Consider the following 19,776-nt stretch of genomic DNA (forward strand, 5'->3'; position numbering starts at 1 on the left):
AACTTCTCTGTGTATACCGACTGCATGATTTAGTAGTGCTAACCGACTAGAGTAAATAGTATGACTTTGAATATAAAAACTAATGGCAACTTGATAAGTAGTAACAATCTCCCCTTTTGACATTAGTTGAGATGTTTGACAAAACTACTTTCAAAGTCATAACTCAAAAATCTATATACATTGCAAAAATGACTATACTTGACAATATATACAATAGTCAATGAAATAGTATATTCAGATATACTCCCCTTATCATTATACTATACATAACTCTAATTTTTGCATGCTCGGTTATGTGCTTGTGTGCTCTGCTTACTGTCCTTGGATACTCTGCTCGATATACTCCCCCTGTATACAATACTCTGAATACTATATCAAAACTATATCACTCCCTCGATATATTATATTACTCCCCTTATATAGTATCACTCCCCCTTTTTGACAAACATCAAAAACTTAATTTCCATCCGAGGGTGGTAACTGATAAAATATAGATTTATACTTCTTCTGGGTGTTGGTGAGAGCAACAAAGAGTGCATCCTTTACACTTTCCATTAAAGAAGTTTGTGCTTGAATATCAGCCAATAGGGATATTAAGCCATCAAGAGTGCTTCCCTCTTGTGTAGTAGATAGGTGTGTAGCTCGGTTAATCTATTCTTGAATTGATGAAAGATGATGAAGGAATAATGTCTGGAGTGTCATTATATCCATCCTGATCTTGTGTTCTTCATTTCTTAGTTCCAATTATTGAGCCATGAGCTGTTGAAGCTTTGTATAAATTTTTTGAACTGAATTGGGCTCAGTAGTCAACTTATTTGAGAGATCAGTGATCTCTTTCTCAATTGCATCAGTTTTATTCTTGATATCTTTAATGAATATAGAAAATATGCAAAGTTTCTGAAATAAATAAAGAATATGCTTGAGTTGAGGGGACAACTCAACAATGAATTTGACAAGCTTGACTTTCCTAATAGCTAGAGCTTTTTGTACTTCTTCTATCATTTTTGCAGTAAGCTCCTTGTCTTTTAGCTTGCTCAAGTACTCAGATGCATCAACTCCAGATGTTTCTATTTGATTAAGGAGTTCATCTAGTTGAATGTGGATGGCTGCATCGGTTGACACTGTAGCTGATGGTGGCATATCTATCAGCAGTGTCTTCACCTTCTGAAGTACTTTATTCTTCTTTTGAATGGCCATCTATTTTTCTTGTTCGGCCTTTGCTTTGCATAGTTCACCGAAATCAATAAGTGCTTGCCCCTTTAATTTTGAGATATCCACATTAGGCAACACTATTGGTTTAGATAAATCAACTTTGAAACTATGTTTTTTCACCTTCTTCTCTTTACCTTGGGTCGGTTGGACCAAGATAATAGCTTGAGAGGCTTGTTGACCCTTGGTAGGTTGCTTGGTAGAGGCAACACTTTGGTCGGTTCCTGTAGCTATTGTGGTGTCCTTCGGTGTCTCGGTGCTGGGTGTCTTAGCTGCTACATTTTCAGTGCTCGAGGGTGCTTGAGAGGTCTTTTCTTGAGTTGTACCTTCTTCTGCTTCAGACTTGTGATCTTCGGTGCCTTGTGCTATATCCTGAGGAGCTTCAGTAGAGACAGGTTGATTGATTAGTGGGTAAGGCTGAACTTGTTCTAAAACGGATTCACTAGATACAAGTTTTGCATATGTAGTGCCTTCGATCATTTCCTGCTCTGGTGCTTCTGCATCCATGACATCTTCATCAATTTGAATAGTGTCAGTCGGGTCTTGCTTGGTAGCATCAAGACCATGCTCGGTGACATCAGGATCTTGTTCGCTAACATCAACAATTTCAACTTTAGATTGTTCACCGACATCCTTAGTTTCAAAGATTTCCTGCCATTTTGCTTTTGTCTCATTTTCTACATCAATATATAGCCCATTCATCAATTTTAAAGTTCTTTGTTTGACAAGAAATTTTGAATTGTAGGTTGTCAAATGTTCCTTTATTTCTGCTACAGACATATCAGGAAATAGATGGACTAGACTTGTTTCTCTAATTTGTTTCTCTGAGTCCATTGCATATTTCCACCTATTATCAATATGTAAGTAAAGTTCATTTGGAAGTGACTTTACTAGTTCTAACAGAGCTAGCCGAAACTTTAGAAGTGTGCAAATAATAGCTTCTTCAATTTGTCTCTTCTCATCATTATTCCTAGTCTCATACTTGACATATCTAAATCCTGCAAATCCACCATATTCTTTTAGATTGGCACAGAAGTTTTCAACACTATGAATATTTACCTTCTTTCTCTTTACAATCTAGAATTTGTTTGCATCTTCGGATTATGTATCACTAGACTCTTTTGCCAGAATGAGTCTTTGAGTAGATTTCTTGTAGGTCTTGGTTACCTTGGGAGTAGTAACACTCTTTTGTTTCTTACTCGGTGATGTAGCTAATGCTCTTGTATTAGGTCTCTTTGTTGGTGGAGTCGGTAGGGCCTTTGAAGTGTCCAGTTTCTTTCTTTTCAACACTTTACCCTTAGGCAACTCAGTGCTCAATGTTATAGCTACCTCTTGAGCTTCTAATTCCTCTTCGGTGATGGCAAGAGTGCCTTTGATAGGTGTGGAGGAAGATTCTTCTCTAAATTTCTCTGTTAAAACCTTTATCATCTTTGTTGATTTTCTTGTAGCCTTGGGTACTACAATGCTCATTTTTACTTTTCCCTTCACCTCTTCATAAGTTCCATATCTTAGCTTAGTAGCATGCCTTGGTAATGAAAGATATGCATCAATTTGTTGTTGCGTGATATCAAAGTCAAACTCGTAACCCATTGGTGGCAAAGATTGAGTCCTCGGTTCCACAGCATTCACATAACAGTAATCAGTGTCTACCTTAAAGCATATATCATCTTTATATTTCTCTACCAGCTGGGGTGGAATCCGGTACCTGTTGTGCATCTTCTCTTGAAATTTGCTGAAGTAGTCATCCATTATATCATTTAAATTATCTCCCAACTTCTTGATAAAGTCATTAATTTGATGGGTGATTGGCCGGTGTAGCTCCCAAACTACTTTACCGACTGATGGAAAGAATTTCTCAAAGTAGAAAAACATGCATACAATAAGTGAACCAAACTTCAGTGTATTTGTCAAGTTGTTTTTCTTTGGCTTCCTTATTGTGTTCAAATTCTCAAACAAGTTCTTCAATAACACTTCACATAAGTCAACTTTCATTCCCTTTTTCACAATTTTACAGGCTAAGTCAACTGCTACATAGGGTACACTATTTTCCCTTGCTGGTTGGAAGAAATAGTAATTGATTACTCTAATGGCAAACTTAAGTTCTGCATCAGTGACATTGTTCAGTTTCAGTCGTCTATAATTAGATTCTACTCTGGTTAAGCTGATTAACTCCTTTTGTCATATCATCTTCTGAGCTCGTGCATGATCATAGATAGGATAATCGGTGATCACATTAATTTTTTCCTTGGTGATTTTGAATGGTTGCTCTTCTAGCCACATGAAATCATCATTAACTCTGCTTAAAACAAACTTAACCCATTGGGGCTTGAACACACGAGGGTAGGTTAGGGCTTCAGTCAATCCCTTGATTCTTATATGTTCATACTTGTTGTTTAATACACCATCAGTACATAATTCATCATAGGTGTCTCTAATCTCAACATGACTGAGTTCTTCAACACGACATTTGGTGAAGAATCTAACATCTTCAACTAACAAGACTCAATCCGGGATGAGTGAAAAGGCGGTTTTGTCATCTGGTTCAGAGGTGACTTTAGGAGTCAAATTGTATTTTAGTGAGGGCTTCTCCACATTCTTGACAACTATGGGATCTTGGATCTTGGGAACCATTGTAGATTTCAGGTAAAAACTTAGCAAACTATCCTTAGGGTTTGATGGTTTACAAATGGCAGACACTTCACACTTAGCAGATAATAGCAATTTGATAAGATAGATAAACTAGCTTGACAATGCGATGAGATTTGATGTAAATACCTTGAAATTCGCTCTAAATGAGGTTTGATCACCTCGATTCACTCTACTTTGCTCTTTCAAAAACTTGGTGAATGTAAATGACCGCGAAAATGCTTTTAAGTACACAAAATACCTTATCGGGCTCCATGCAGGTTAGGTCAAAACATTAAATGCAATCGGTTTACCTTTAACCGATTTACTCTCCTTTTTTTTGTTTTAACCAAGTAACCAAATTTCCTTCATTTACTGACTTGACAGGCTTCCTGTATTCACCGACTTGACAGGTTTCCTGTAAAGTACTTTTGATAGAATTTCAAACTTACTAATGCATCTTAACTATGCAAATTTTGAATTTAGTACATAATATAATAGGAACTGTTATGATTTTAACCTTCAGATAATGCAATCCCTTCATACCTTTTCTGATTAATTTGGAATAGGTGCACCTAACTCGGTAGGTAAGGTGCTTTCTTCATTTGACATGATTTCCTTCTTTTTCCAAATCATCTTTAATTTTTCTTTTATTTCTTCAGTGTCTCCTCTAGGTTGATCTCTGTAATCTCTAGCTAAATGTCCAACTTTGTGACAATGAAAACATGCCATACTAGGATTTCTCCATGATCTTTGGTTATTCATTCCAAACCTTATAAAATAGTTGGCACTAATATGTCCATATCTTCCACAACATTCACACCATATCCTTGTATTGTAATCCCATGGTACTACTGCATATTGTCGGTAAGGATCTATGTGAGTTCGGTAACCTCTAGTGTTTTCTCGATGTGCAGACCACATCTAGTTCTTTTGCTTAAGCCAACACTTCTCAGTACTATGTCCATATCTATTGCAGTTGCTACAAAACCCTTTGTATTTTTCCTTCTGATAGTTGTTAAAAAACTTTGTCCTACATTGGTTAAATGTGTGACCATATTTATTGCAATTGTAACAATAATCATTGGACTTAGTGATATTCAATTGCTTACCTTTTCTGATTTGGCACATGTTGGCAGTATGACCTTGATTTCCACAGTAGTAGCAAATAGGCTTCTTTCTTTTGATGTTATTCATGTTTCCAGCTTGCTTTGATGATTCTCCTCTCTCGGTAGTATGAATTCCTTTCTCGATAGAGTCTTTTCCTTTGTAACCGAGTCATGCATCTCTATTGGGTCTTCTTGTATTCAATTGCTCATCCAACATCTTTGATGCTTCATAACTCTTCTTCAGTGTTTCTTTGGATTTCTTCTCTGTTTCAAGTCCATCGATCAACCTTGATACTTCAAGTTTCAATGCTTGATTTTCATCATTCTTCAGAATTGCTTCATGATGTGCATAACCTAGTTGATCTGTCATATTTTGTTGAATGCCAGTCAACCTTATGATTTCATCATTCTTATCAGATACTAAGACTTCAAGTTATTGTTTCTCTCTCTGTAGATCTCTTGCGTTATCCTCAGCTGTCCTCAATGCATCTAGATTTTCAGTCATCTGTGTACTGAAATGTTCATGTTCTCTTTTCATTTCTTTTAGTTGATCAGCCAATGCTTTGTTCTTTTCTTTCAATACTCCAATCATTTCTTCAGTTTCTTCAAATATACTATTCTCAGATGATGTCTCAATTTGTTCCACTAACTCTTGAGAATCCTACAAGTCATCAGATAATCTTCTTCTTACTTTCAGAGATTTTTGCATTTGCCTTTGCATGTCTGCAATCACTTGATTAGCATGATCCAACTCTTCTTGTAGATATACAATCCTCTAAGATTGTTTATAGCCTTCCATTGATAAGATCTTTCTCTTTAGGTAGTTAAACCCTTTTCCAAGATTCAAGCTCTGATACCAATTGTTAGGCCCAATATGGAAAGCTAATGTACTGAGAGGGGAGGGGTGAATCAGTACTCCAAAACTTTTCTTGAATAATAACTTTATTGTTATGCATAAATAGAATAGTGCAGTAACATAAAATAAAGTTAAAGCAAATAGATAACAATCATACATGATTCACTCCATAACACATATATTTTGGTTACGCAGAAACTCTTGGTTAGAGAGAAAATTGCAGTGGGGATGGCACCCACAACTTCACTACTGCAATAATAAAGAGTGCTCAATTAGAGCTACATTTTAGCTATTTTTGATAGCTTACCCTATTAGGAGTAACAAGATCTATTAGATCTACCTTGCTAAAGGATTTTACAACATTTATTCTGAATGTTGCACCTAGTTAGAGGCTTTATAATTTATAGACTTGATTAGAGTCTTTTACCCTGTTAAAGGTTTCTCTTTCAACTTCACAATATTACAATAAAATCATTACAAATATCTGCAACTTTACATCTGAAATGTTATAGCAGATTCTATGTGCTCAGAATAGATTACCTTGCTTATAGCATACCTCGATAACCCATATAGTAACTCGGTAAACCCTTATGTTTACTCTGTTCTTCGACTATTCTCTGAAAACCTTCTCGGTGACCTCTGTGTCTTTGTAACAGTCTTCTTACACACACATACATATACACCTTTAACTCATGTTGTATAAATAGATATCTTAAGATGGTGATCTAATTCATTGCTTCGATCTTACAAACATGATTCCTTGAATGAATAACTAAACAAAATATTTCATTGGTTAGATTGATCTCAAAATCATACACAATCTTCTAGTACAATTTCCAATGTAATAATGGTTAGATGTGCCTCGATCTTGTAACATGTTTTCATATGCATGTCCAGGTTCAATGTATCTTGTAACACATTTCACTTAGTGCATATCAACTCGGTGTGTCATCTTTACTGCTCAGTCGACATAAAAAGATACTTGGTAGAAAACTTGGTGTGTACTGCGTTCTGTGACTGCTTTCTTCTGTAACCGACTAGACTGTGCATACCGACTTCTCTGTGTATACCGACTACATGATTTCTTAGCGCTAACCGACTAGAGTATATAGTATGACTTTGAATATAAAAACTAATGGCAACTTGATAAGTAGTAGTAGTATGCATACTGCAAATTTCTTTTCCTTTCAATGGTGACTATTTCACCTTATAAGGAACAAAATTATTTCATGAATTCCTTGAGGAATACTTGGAGAATTTTGTTGTTGCTGTTCACTTTACTTCTGACTGGAAATTTGAAGAATTCCTCCAAATCTCAGGTTCATTCTTACAGAGTCGCCACCTCCCTGAAGATGAATAAAATTTAAACCACTGATCTACACTCTGAAACACTTTCAGATTTTTGGGTCTCACCACACACAGCAGAGTCACATAATATTTTCAAATTTCTTAGCAACAAATTTTCTGGGACACACTTTTAAATCTGAAAATGACTTTCAAATTTGTACACTTCTAAGACTCTTCTCCAAATGAATTTTGGCTACTCATGGGTTTCACTTGACATAAATTTTTTACATCATTCTCCCCAGCAGAGTCTCCATTTTGTTGGCTCTTTTTTATGCCGAACAACAAAATCAACAACCAGCATAATCTACAACCAAATTTTGGAAGGTAGCTAACCCCAACTATGATTTCAAAGGACTAACTGGACCAACTTAACAAGGATATTTAATCCTTCTTCTCTTCAGGCTCTGCAAGGCCTAGGCACGTTTACCTGTGATGCACTTCAAATACAGTCTAAACTCACACACAACATCACCATTAAAGCAAAAATCTCAAACATAGCTCAACAATAAGGGAAGTACTGCAAACTAGCTACATTCACATTAACTCTCAACTACATTGGAGCTTGAGATAGGTGGGACATTACCACAAAATAGAAAGAAAAGACGTTAAATTCTGATTTGATTTTTTAAAATGATGCAAATGACCTCTAGTTGTAATGGACCAGTGCCTTAACCTGGACATGGAGTCAAATACATAACATTATAAGAGAACCTAGTTGCAAATATGGCTTACTAAAATATCCCTGCATTAATGCCTGGCATTAATACATTCTATATTCATTCACAGAACCATACATATCCAAACAATGATTCAGTTCCACAATTTCTGCTCCAAGAATTTAAATCCTTTCTATAAAATATTCCTAAGAACATGAATTTCACTCCCCCTTGGAGAGGATAAACTCAAAATCCCTTGAAAATTGAATTATATTGAGACTGACAACAAATGCCTGAAGACAATTCTATGGCACTTTACACCTACCTTGCACATGTATGACCTGCAACTAAACCAATTACAATCTTTTGCAAAATACCCACATACAGAACTAAAACTCTGAAAACATTATTGAACTGGAAAATTCATTATAAATTTGGAACCTACAATTTTGGATTTCTCCCTTGGAGAAAATCTGTAAAAAACTAGAACCCATACAATTGAGAATAATTGGGAATAAGGAGAGGAAAAAAGATCATAATGCATTAGAACATGCCAAGTGTCCCTTTTTCATAACTGCAAGAATATCTCCTTTTCTTCCCATGGAAACTGCTCTCAAAATATCTAAGATTTGTTGAAACAAACTTCATAACTACATTTCTCATTCCTCATTTTGAGGGCTTTCCAACAGTATATAATACTTTCCATTTCGGGCAAAAATAACCTCTCAGCCAAATTAAACTTGGAATGCACCTCTATCATTTAAAATTTTGAATTTCTCATATAGTTGAAACTATATATTTAACTTTGATTTTTTGCCTAATTTTTGGCCTGACGCCCTGCCACGTGTCATCCTATGATTCGTTGATGGGGTCCACTGGGTGCCACCTCACCTTTCACCACGTGTCTACCTCATCACTGTCACTGGACTACCACTAAACTACTTGCTTGTACGCCACCTCAGCGACATGTCAGCGGGACCCACGAGCTGGACCTCCACTTGGACCTGCCACCTTTATGCCATGTCATCTTTCGCCATTTTGCGATTGCTAATGGCCGTGCATCTTTAGCTCATGAAACCACACCAGCTGTCGATCTACTGCAAACCTGCACGATCTTTAATGTTCACATAACCTTTTCTTTTCCGCACATGCTTTTCGCCATTTCGTGAAGGGTAAGTTTTGATCATCTTCCCTTCATGAATCAATGCGCACCATCAAATCTCGATGAACTTGCTCACAAGGTAAATCCATTCTTTCTCTGCAAAACTTGCCTACCTCAGGATCCGTGCATGTGTAGGGTCCACCTGGTTGACACTTGACCTCCTTGATCACCTTAGGAAACACACCCACACACGTGGGGTCTGCCTGGTCGCCTAGCCAACACCTTGTGTCAAAATCCCTTGAGGCTTTGACATTATATTAGTGTCGAGCTTTGGTTTTAAATGTCAAAAAGTTTGCCCACCCAGCCAATGTGGGATAATGCATTTTAGCCTGGAACTGCATTTTGAAGGTTTTATCCTGAGTTTTAATGGCTCCTTTGACCTATTTGGGATTTTCTGAGGTTTTTTATTACCACGTTGCTATTCTCCATCTTGTTTTCCATGTAGCCCTACTATTTGCATTTGCTAACAAGTTTCATGTTGCCTTTACCATCCACGCAACAGGGAATACAGCAAATGATGGATTTTGTTTAATTACTTATGTCTTCCTCCATACCACTCCACGTATAGCAGGGAGAATGCTTTATACCTGCCATTACATTTGCTGGAGAGTGTCCAATCCATGCAGGCAAGGGAAAGGTCTTGGCAAGGGTCACGTTAGTTTCAACTTGCATTGGAAATTGGTATCATTTCAACCATCACGCAGGGAGGACTAGTTTAATGCCTGCCATTTGCATTGGCTTTTCAAACTTTCTGATTTAACCTTTCTCTTTTAACGCCATTATATAGGAGGAAGGGTGCTGGTAGAAGTCATGGCATTTACTTGCAAGTTTATAACATGGTCTGCTATGCTGAATGGGAATCTTTGGCAATACACCTGCCAAATTGAAATTGCTTAAAACATTTCATGTTCTTTACCATGCATGGGAGGATATTGGTTATGTCATTTGTATAAAGACTTTTAATGTACCTCCTTCTTCAACGCCTCCATCTAGCATTTCACCAACCAATTGAAATTTGCTGAAACCATAAAATGTAATTTATTCACCATGCACATAGGAGGATTTGTCTTTGGCAAATGAACTTGCTATCACATTTGGTTTATTTGGCGTTGCTCACACATGGAGGGAGGATTCTAACTGGAATTTCATTTGCAAAAAATTTTATTGCTGAAGCTTTATTGCCTACCAAACACATTACTTGAAAGTTTTAATTGCCTTCCAAACACCATACCATCCTTATTACAAATCACCACTCCTCCAACCACGCTACCCAACTAGATATTTTGATGAAGAATAATGGAATCCATGATTGCTGAAACTTGAATTGTCAATGGAATGAATGCAGTAGCAAATAAAGGCCCCTTTATCCTCATACATACTTCTTGAAAATAATATGCAATTCTTGAACCCACCATTCCAGAGTAAACTTTAATCATATCACTATTACTGTCATGAGAGGTAGAAGCATTTGAACAATGATGATGGTGATGTGAAGACCAAGGCATTGGAAGTTGCATTGCCATGAAATTAGAACATTCCGCCACAAAATTAGTGCACATGCGTTTATCCAGGTCCGGCCCCAAAGTGGGTCCGGCTAAAAAAAAAATTGTTTTCGTGCAACTGAACTTTGAAATGCCTCACAAACCTTAAACATGCCTCTGGAATTGATCGACTCCATTTTTGGATCATCAAATTGAGTTTTGCAACTTTCAGGCACCTGCGCCACATTTTTTTATTTAATCCCGAAGACGTAATTTTCAAACCGATCAAAACACCTCTCTAGACCTTGCAAACTGATGGGCGTGTACTGTGATATACAAACATGAACTATACCAAGCATTTTTTTTAGACAAATCCCAAGTGAAGAGATATTAATGGTCAAAAATTATCAACTGGCTTTGTCATCACTGCGGACCTGATGAAGTCAATGCGCAGGCAACTCATGATGCCTTTCTTAAAAATATCAAATGACCTCCGTAGACCCGCAAATCTGAGGCATAGGTAGCTTGAAGTACATATAAAAACTTAGAATGCTCAGTTCAACCAAAAGGATGACTGGGTGCAAATGGTACGCTCATGAAAATAGCAACTTTAACTGATGCGGCAATGAAAGTACGGAACACTGAAACAGATGGCTCAAGAAACCCTTTTGAAAACCGATTAAACAGATTGGCAGGAGCTTGAAATTTGAAACATAGCTTGTCATTTATACCAAAAATATCCTAGAAAAACATTCTAATATGAAACTCACTAAGGCAAATTTTACACTTATGCAAAATAGGGCTCTGACTAGCTGCTAAACAGGGACTTGTCAAACCATACAAACTACAAATGGATTAAACTTGCAAACTGAGCAAATGGATTCACAAAGACTTGAAATTTTGCATGGAGGCTCAAATTTATGTATGCAATTCAATCCATTTTTAATTTCACCATGACTATCAATAGGGTAAAAGATATAAGCACTCAAAGTAGGCTACTCAATAAAATCTGCATTTGCACCTAAAATGCACTTTCAACTCACCCCTTGAAATGGGTACTTGGTAAATTGATCCAAACTGAAAATTGAAAGTTGTAACACACTTCATAGGCCAAATGAAAGGTGTAGGACACATTTCCCAAGCCTTACCCTTTGAAAATCAACTGGCTCCATTTTACCCTCTCTCTAACTAGGCCATTCAAACTGACTCATTAATGATCATTTGGAAATGCGGAGCAAAATTTTGAAATAGGCCTCTCAAATTCACTCAAATTTAATGAGTCCCAACAAAAACCTTGACAAAATGCATAAGTGGTGTTGGTGCGGCTTCTAGATGGAATTCAGGATGCAGAAGGTGATCCCTGATCGTGCTTCAACTATTTGAAGACATTGCTTTGGCATGGTGGACCCATAATAGGTCTAGTATCTATCTAGGTTATGGATCGGTATCATGTTAATGTGTTCTCTACACGTTACCGGGATGATTTGTGGATTGGTTATTCTTGTTTTAGTCTTAATCTGACATGGCATATCATTGTAATATGGATGTATGTAATGATCTTATTGTAATATCTTATAAGTGTTTGACCTAATTGGTTTAGGTCTTAGGGCTTGTATAAATTGATGTAAGACTCATTGTAGATCATGAATGGGAATGGTATGGAATGAAATTAGTGTGTCATGGTCATGAAATGCAATATCATATGCGAAGGATATTTGGTCGATCATAGGTGATCGAATTGGGTTTAAAGAAGAGGTCAAAGGTCTCTGGTATTGAGCTTAACCGAGACTATAATCAAGCATGGTAGATGCTATCTCTAACAATTCATTGTTCTGGATTGTTGTCCAATTATCTTGAGGTGGTTATAACCTCTTTGTAGTCAGTGAGACTCTTTTGTAATGAGAAGTACGCTCTAGGCAGTGTGCCTTCCTGCATGTGCAGTCCCTTTATTGTATCACATACTTTCTGCAGAAGTATCATCTGACTATGGGTAGGCTTCCCACCATGGTTTTTCCCTTTCCAATATTTCCACATACAAATCATGGTGTTATGTGGTATGGTTGCATTATTTTAATTCTTTGTTTTATTCTTAAGTTTTATTTCTTACCAGTATCTGTTTCTGCTATTCTAGTATTCAATGTTTATGTGATCCGGTTAAAGGGTATTAAGTGGTTTGATTGACATAATCTATTAACAACCGATTCACCACTCGCTCTAAGTTGTTCACCGGTTATCCTAACATATGATTGATTTAATTTACCTTTGGTTAGGACCTTGGTGATGTAGTCAAGATTTAGGGGCCCATGGTTTAGATGACCATTTTTAGGGTATTACAACCAGAAATCATGCCAACATCAACCGCAACATGCTACACCACTAGGAAAAACCCCATAACACAAAAATCATCATTGGTTCATGAAAACTGATGCAGAGTTGTCCTTGTTACCTACAAAATACCTCCAAATGTATGACACTGACCCCCTAGCACATGAATGGGATCCTATCAAGGCAAGGCTCTATAACTTTAGTACAATCTTCTCACCATCTCCAAGACTCTTGTCGGCTCAATGAGGGGCATCTTGTTACAGCACCCTCCATGATACCTCCAAGGGTCACAAATCATTTTCACACCATTTTTGGGTCATAAAAGACTCCCTAAGGTCAGACAAAGCATCTGTTGCAGGGGTACATGCCCATTCCTTAAGAAACTCATTCAATTAGGCCTAGTTGCTTGTAGCCCTATTTAGCGGTTAAAGGGACCTTAAGTTAAGATTTTCCAAACACATTGGTAAATAAATTATGGATTCAAACACCCTTTTGGAATTTATACAAGTCCCCAAAAGGAAGGTTCAAGGTCTGAAAAATAAAGGTCTTTGCCAGTAGGAAGTTGATTGTCCTATAAGGGCTAATTAGGCCTCTTTTATGAAGCAACTATGCTCAGATGAATGAACCGGTGGATTATAATCCCATGGACATGTTTGGAAACATAAATCAATATAGATTCTAGGGTTACATGCCTGGAACCATCACCATTTGCACACAAGGTGCTTTTGTTTGTTCAAGGTCTAGGTAGCCACATAGAGATGTCTACCTAGGGTTGCTTCAAACACTTCTCTCCCTTTCTCCTCTTGAAAAAAAATCTTGGAAATATAAAATAAATTGACCATAATTTCCTTTCACCAAATTCCATGAGCCTCAGATTGGTAAAGTGCAAGATATGCCCATGAAGGAGGAAAATCCCAAGGTAAACCCTGGTTTTCCGGGTACCTACAACAAAACTTGAATATCAGGAGCAACACACACAATCAAGATTTAAAATAAAAACCAAAATAGATTTAACTCTCCTCTCAAATCAATTCACATCATTGGGAATGGATCCCAATCCATACAGAACTGTACCACAGACCAAAACTCCAAAATGGCAGGAAAAACTCAGAATTCTATTAGTTTGTTTGCATCAAAAATCTCCTCCGTACAATCACCTCTTGGAAATTGGATCCATGAGCTATATAACCATTCCTCAACTTCTCTCAACTAGAATCAAGAGGTTAGAGCCATTGGAGAAGTTTCAAATTACAAAATGCAAAAAGTGCATAAAAGTTGCTCATGACAACTTTTGACAACTTTTATCAAAATGCCATCTTTCGCCTCCTAATGCTTTGGGACAAGTTCAACCCCTCCTAAAACATCTTAAAATACTTAAAACCAACACATTTGATCCCTTATTGTCCAAACATCCTAATTGTCTCATAGAAATGCCAAAATAGGAGTTTGGCTCACAAGATGGGGCTCATTATTACAAACATATAATGCATGACTGAAAACCTATATAAAACATCCTAAAGACACTGTTAATGCCTTATCCTACATTATCAGAGTTGTACTTGTCATCTTGAAGGGTTTGATGAGGTGCTCCTACACCATACTCCCCAGAAGAAGAAATCTCAAGTCCACTTGAGATGAGAGTTTGCAGGTCTGCACCATGATCTTGATCTGTTTCTCTTTCATCCAGACTGCTTCATAATTAGGTTGTCCTTTCCAAGCCACTGAATACTCCATGTAAACTTTACTTTTGGTTCACTTGGTAACCTTAGTATCTAGAACCTTATGCAACTTTCATGGTTCATGTTTGGGAATGTCATCATCAATAATATCCCGCATTGTGTCTTCGCCTGCATCAACACTACACTTATAAAGAGTTAACTCACAAACATTAAAAATAGGTAACAAACCAAGATCAGATGGTAGTTGAAGTTCATAGGCATTTGAACCACATTTCTTCAAGATTTGGTAGGGGCCAATCTTTCTTTGCATCATCTTTGTGTATCTTCCTTTTGGAAGTCTTTCCTTTTTCAAGTGAACCCACACCAAGTTTCCCACATCAAACTGAACATCTCTCTTCTTTTTGTCACCATGAGCTTTATATCTCTCTATAGATTGTTGAATATGAGTCTTCACTTGGTCATGGATCTCTTGTATGGCAGTAGCAAGGGTTTCTCCATCTGCACTAATGGGTTCTCCTTGAGGTATCTCTCTCAACTCTAGCACACCCCTTGGGTGGATGCCATATACAATCTGGAAAGGTGACTTACCAATACTCTTATTCACTATATCATTATAGGAGAATTTTACCTGAGACAATATACTATCACACTTTCTCCATGTTGTCTAGTTAAACACCTTAAAATATTCCCTAGTGATATGTTTACAACTTCAGTTTGACCATCTGTTTAGGGATGGTAGGCTGAGGGGAAGGATAAATTTGTACCAAGCTTCTTCCAAAGGGTCCTCCAGAAGTGACCAATATATCAAAGACTATGGTCAAAGGAAAGCCATGTATCTAGACAATCTCCTTAAAGAACAAATCTGCTACATAAGAAGCATCACAATTTATTTTACATGGAAAGAAATGTGTCATCTTACTGAACCTATCCACCACTACAAAAACACTATCATATCCTTTCCTTGTCCTAGGCAATCCTAAAACAAAATCCATACTTATAATTTCCCATGGTCTTGAAGGTATGGGTAAAGGCTGGTATAAGCCTACATTGGTGGACTTTCCTTTTGCCTTTTGGCAGATCACACATGTCTCAACAAATCTCCTGACATCTGTTTGTAGTTTGGGCCAAAATAAGTGTCTTTTCACCAAAGCTAATGTCTTGTCAAGACCAAAATGTCCTGCCATTTCTCCACAATGTTTTTCCTTAATGATATTCAGTCTCATAGAGCATTTGGGTATGCATAGTTGTGCACCCTTAAAAAACAATCTATTTTGAATCAAAAATTCAGAATACTCAACATGAAACAGTTCATCAATGAAGTACATACCTTGTAGGCCTCTCCAAAATCTTCATTGTCCTCATACATGGTTTTCATAGAGTCTATTCCAACACTCTCCAACTGAATTTGATTTGCAGTTAGGACTCTTCTGCTCAAAGCATCTGCCACCTTATTCTTGACGCCTTTCTTATTCTTAAGAATGAAAGTGAAAGCTTGTAGGGTCTCTACCCATTTCATGTGCTGGAAATTCAACTTTTCTTGACTATTTATGAAGCTAAGGGCCTGATTGTTTATGAAAACTATGAATTATTTTGGTAGCAAGTAGTGTCTCCATTTTTTCAAGGATTGGACTAGAGCATACATCTCTAGGCCATAAGATGAATATCTCCTCTTTGCCTCATTCAACTTCTCACTGAAGAAAGCAATAGGTCTTCCTTCTTGACCGAGCATTTCTCTGATGGCCATATGACTAGCATCACATTCCACTTGAAAGATCTTGTCGAAGTCAGGCAGGGCAAGGACCGGTTGTTCTGCAACTTTTCTTTTTAGTGTTTCAAAAGAGTTATATGCTTCTTCAGTCCAACTAAACCTGCACTTTTGTCTTCTCCTTATTGTATCAAGCATAGTGGCACAAATATGACAAAATTCTCTTATAAAATTCCTATAGAAGGTAGCTAAGCCATGGAAACTCCTAACATCATTCATTGTCCTAGGTGTAGGACAAGACAATATGGCACTCACCTTTTCTTGATCCATTTTCAATTCACCACATGAGATCACAAATCCCAAGTAAATGATCTCTTCCTACATAATTCCAAGTTGATCATTAATTTTTCTTCATACAATCTCCTTAGGACCAAGTCTACATTCTTTAGATGTTCTCCTTTGGTTTGACTGAAAACTAGAATGTCATCTAGGTAGACTATAACAAATTTCCCTATGAAATCCCTCAAGACTTCATTCATTAACCTCATAAAGGTACTAGGTGCATTGTATAAGCCAAAGGGCATGACTTTCCAGTCATACAACCCCTCATTTTTTTTAAAGGCAAACTTCCATTCATCTCCCAGCCTAATCCTAATCTGATGATAGCCACTCTTTAAATCAATTTTTGTAAAATATCTAGCACCCCCCAAACAATATAACAAATCCTCAATCCTAGGCATGGGAAACCTATACCTGATAGTAATCTTGTTGATAGCTCTTGAATTGGTGCAAAGCCTCCAAGTGCCTTCCTTTTTGGGTGCCAAGACTGCAGGGACTGCACATGGGCTCAAACTTTTCCCAACAATTCTTCAACCTATTTTTCCATCTCAACATTCTGATATAGTGTGAGCTTGTATGTTTCTTTATTAGGCAAGGTGGATCCAGGTATAAGATCTCTACAATGGTTTGTTTCCCTCATGGGAGGTAGTGACCTTGGCATGCCATCAGAGATGACACCCTTGTATTTGTCTAGTAGTTGTTGCACTAAAAGGTCAATTAATCTCAATCTGTCCTCTTTCTTACCCTCAGACCTCTCCACCTTTGTTACTGTTGGAATAGGGATAAGGGCATAACAAACCATGCCTTCATTTGCCATGTTCTTCATGAACTGCTTCCCTCCTAATATCAACACCTTGGCTTCCTTTTGTTTGGTCTCCTCCTCACCCTCCATTAAAGGTAGCAACTCAATCACCTTACCATCCTTGGTAATGGAATATGTATTCCTAGCACCATCATGTTGTGCCTTCAAATCAAACTGCCATGGTCTCCCAAATAGGAGATGGCAAGCATTCATCTTTGCAATGTCAAACATCAACCTATCTCTATAGGTTCCAATCTGAAATTCTGCCCAATCCTGCTCTTCCACAATAGCTTGGTGTCCTTGTGTGAGCCATGAAACCTTGTAGGGGCAAGGGTGAGGTAGTCTCCTCAATTTTAGTTTCTCCACCATCTCTAGAGACACAAAGTTCTCAGTTGAACCAGAATCTATTAGGACCTTGCCGACCTTTCTACCTGCTTTGCAAGTGGTCTTGAATAGAGACTTCCTCTATGGGGGTTCTCTATCAGACATCTTCATAGTGGTTACTACTCTTCTAATCATCAAGGCTTCACCTCTTTCAGGGTATCCATAACTATTAGGGGTATTGACACTTTGGTATGTGTTTGCACTTGCCACACTTTGGCAGTCAACCTCTAAAATAAAGTTGCTTCTTCTTTCTCCTATGGAACTAGTAGGTTTCTCCGGGTATCTATTAGCCATGTATCCTTCTTGATTGCAGTTATAACATCTAATTAGACCTCTACCTTGAGATCTCCCTCTAAATGATGGTCTTCTTCTTCTAAAGTTACCTCTCTGATTGTATCCTCCATTGTTATTGGATCTGCTCTCTCCTTTAGTGCCTTCTTAACTGGTTTCACTTTGATTTCCAAAACCATTTTCTTTACTTCTGAAAAAATTTCTTCCACCCCTCTGATGTCTTTCTCTTCCTTTATTATTCTACTCTTGTCTCCTTTTGATCTTCTCTTCTACATTGATAGCAAGTTGATGGCATCTACCAACGGTATCCATGCTAAGAAGGTTCAATTCTTCTTGAATGTTGTACCTTAATCCATTTAGGTACTGGGAAACTTTATCACTCTCTTCCTCTTTTGTTTTAGACTTCAGGCATACCCTTTGGAACTCCTTTGTATATGAGTTCACATCCATCTCTTTCTGCTTGAGATTTGGTCTCCTCTTATGGAGTTGTATTTCATAGTCTTTGGGTACATAGGCCTCTTTAATTAAAGCAACCATCCTCTTCCAAGAAATAATCTTGGGCTTACTGTCCTTCTCTCTTTCCTCTTGGACAAAGTTCCACCAAGTTAGGGCTACTCCCTTCAACTTGGACTTAGCAATCTTCACCTTCTGGTGTCCTGGAATGTCTTCACACTCAAAGAAACTAGATAGGGAGTCTATCCAATCGATCACAACATCTGGTTCCATCTTCGCAGTGAAAGTTGGCAAATCAATCTTCTGCTCCATGGATTTGAGGGCATTAAGGAAGTTCCTCTGGTCAAGAGGAATTGCCTCTTCCTCCGGCATAGGGATCTCATCCTCATCCCCTTCATCACAACTACCAGTGCCTCCATCTTCCTTTCCATCTACTCTGCCTCTCAACCTCTCTATCTCCCTCTGCACTTCCTTGCAAGTAGTGGCCTGCTCTCTTACAATCTTTTCGAATTCCATGTTGGTGATTGGTCCTCTAGGGACCTCTTCTTCTTGTCCCTTTGACATCTCTCAATTTCCTATCTCCTTACCAAAGTCGTTACTAGCTCTGATACCATTTGATGTAGAGTTGTCCTTGTTACCTACCAAACACCTCCAAATGTATGACACTGACCCCCTAGCACATGAATGGGATCCTATCAAGGCAAGGCTCTACAACTTTAGTACAATCTTCTCACCATCTCCAAGACTCTTACCAGCTCAATCAGGGGCATCTTGCTACAACACCCTCCATGATACCTCCAAGGGTTAAAAATCATTTTCACACCGGTTTTGGGTCATACAAGACTCCCTAAGGTCAGACAAAGCATCAGTTGCAGGGATACATGCTCATTCCTTAAGAAACTCACTCAATTAGGCCTAGTTGCTTGTAGCCCTATTTAACGGGTAAAGGGACCTCAAGTTCAGATTTTCCCAAACACATTGGCAAAACAATTATGGATTCAAACACCCTTTTAGAAGTTATACAAGTCCCCAAAAGGAAGGGTCAAGGTCTGGAAAATAAAGGTCTTTGTCGGTAGGAAGTTGATTGTCTTATAAGGGCTAATTAGGCCACTTTTGTGAAGCAACTATGCTTAGATGAATGAGCTGGTGGATTAAAATCCCATGGGAATGTTCAGAAAAATAAATCAATTAGGTTTCCATGGTTACATGCCTAGAAGCATCACCATTTGCACACAAAGTACTTCTGTTTGTTCAAGGTCTAGGTAGCCACATAGAGATGTCTACCTAGGGTCACTTCAAACACTTCTCTCCCTTACTCCTCCTACAAAACACTCTTGGAAATATAAAATAAAT

Source organism: Cryptomeria japonica, chromosome 7 (genome assembly GCF_030272615.1).
Source record: "Cryptomeria japonica chromosome 7, Sugi_1.0, whole genome shotgun sequence".
NCBI lineage: Eukaryota > Viridiplantae > Streptophyta > Pinopsida > Cupressales > Cupressaceae > Cryptomeria > Cryptomeria japonica.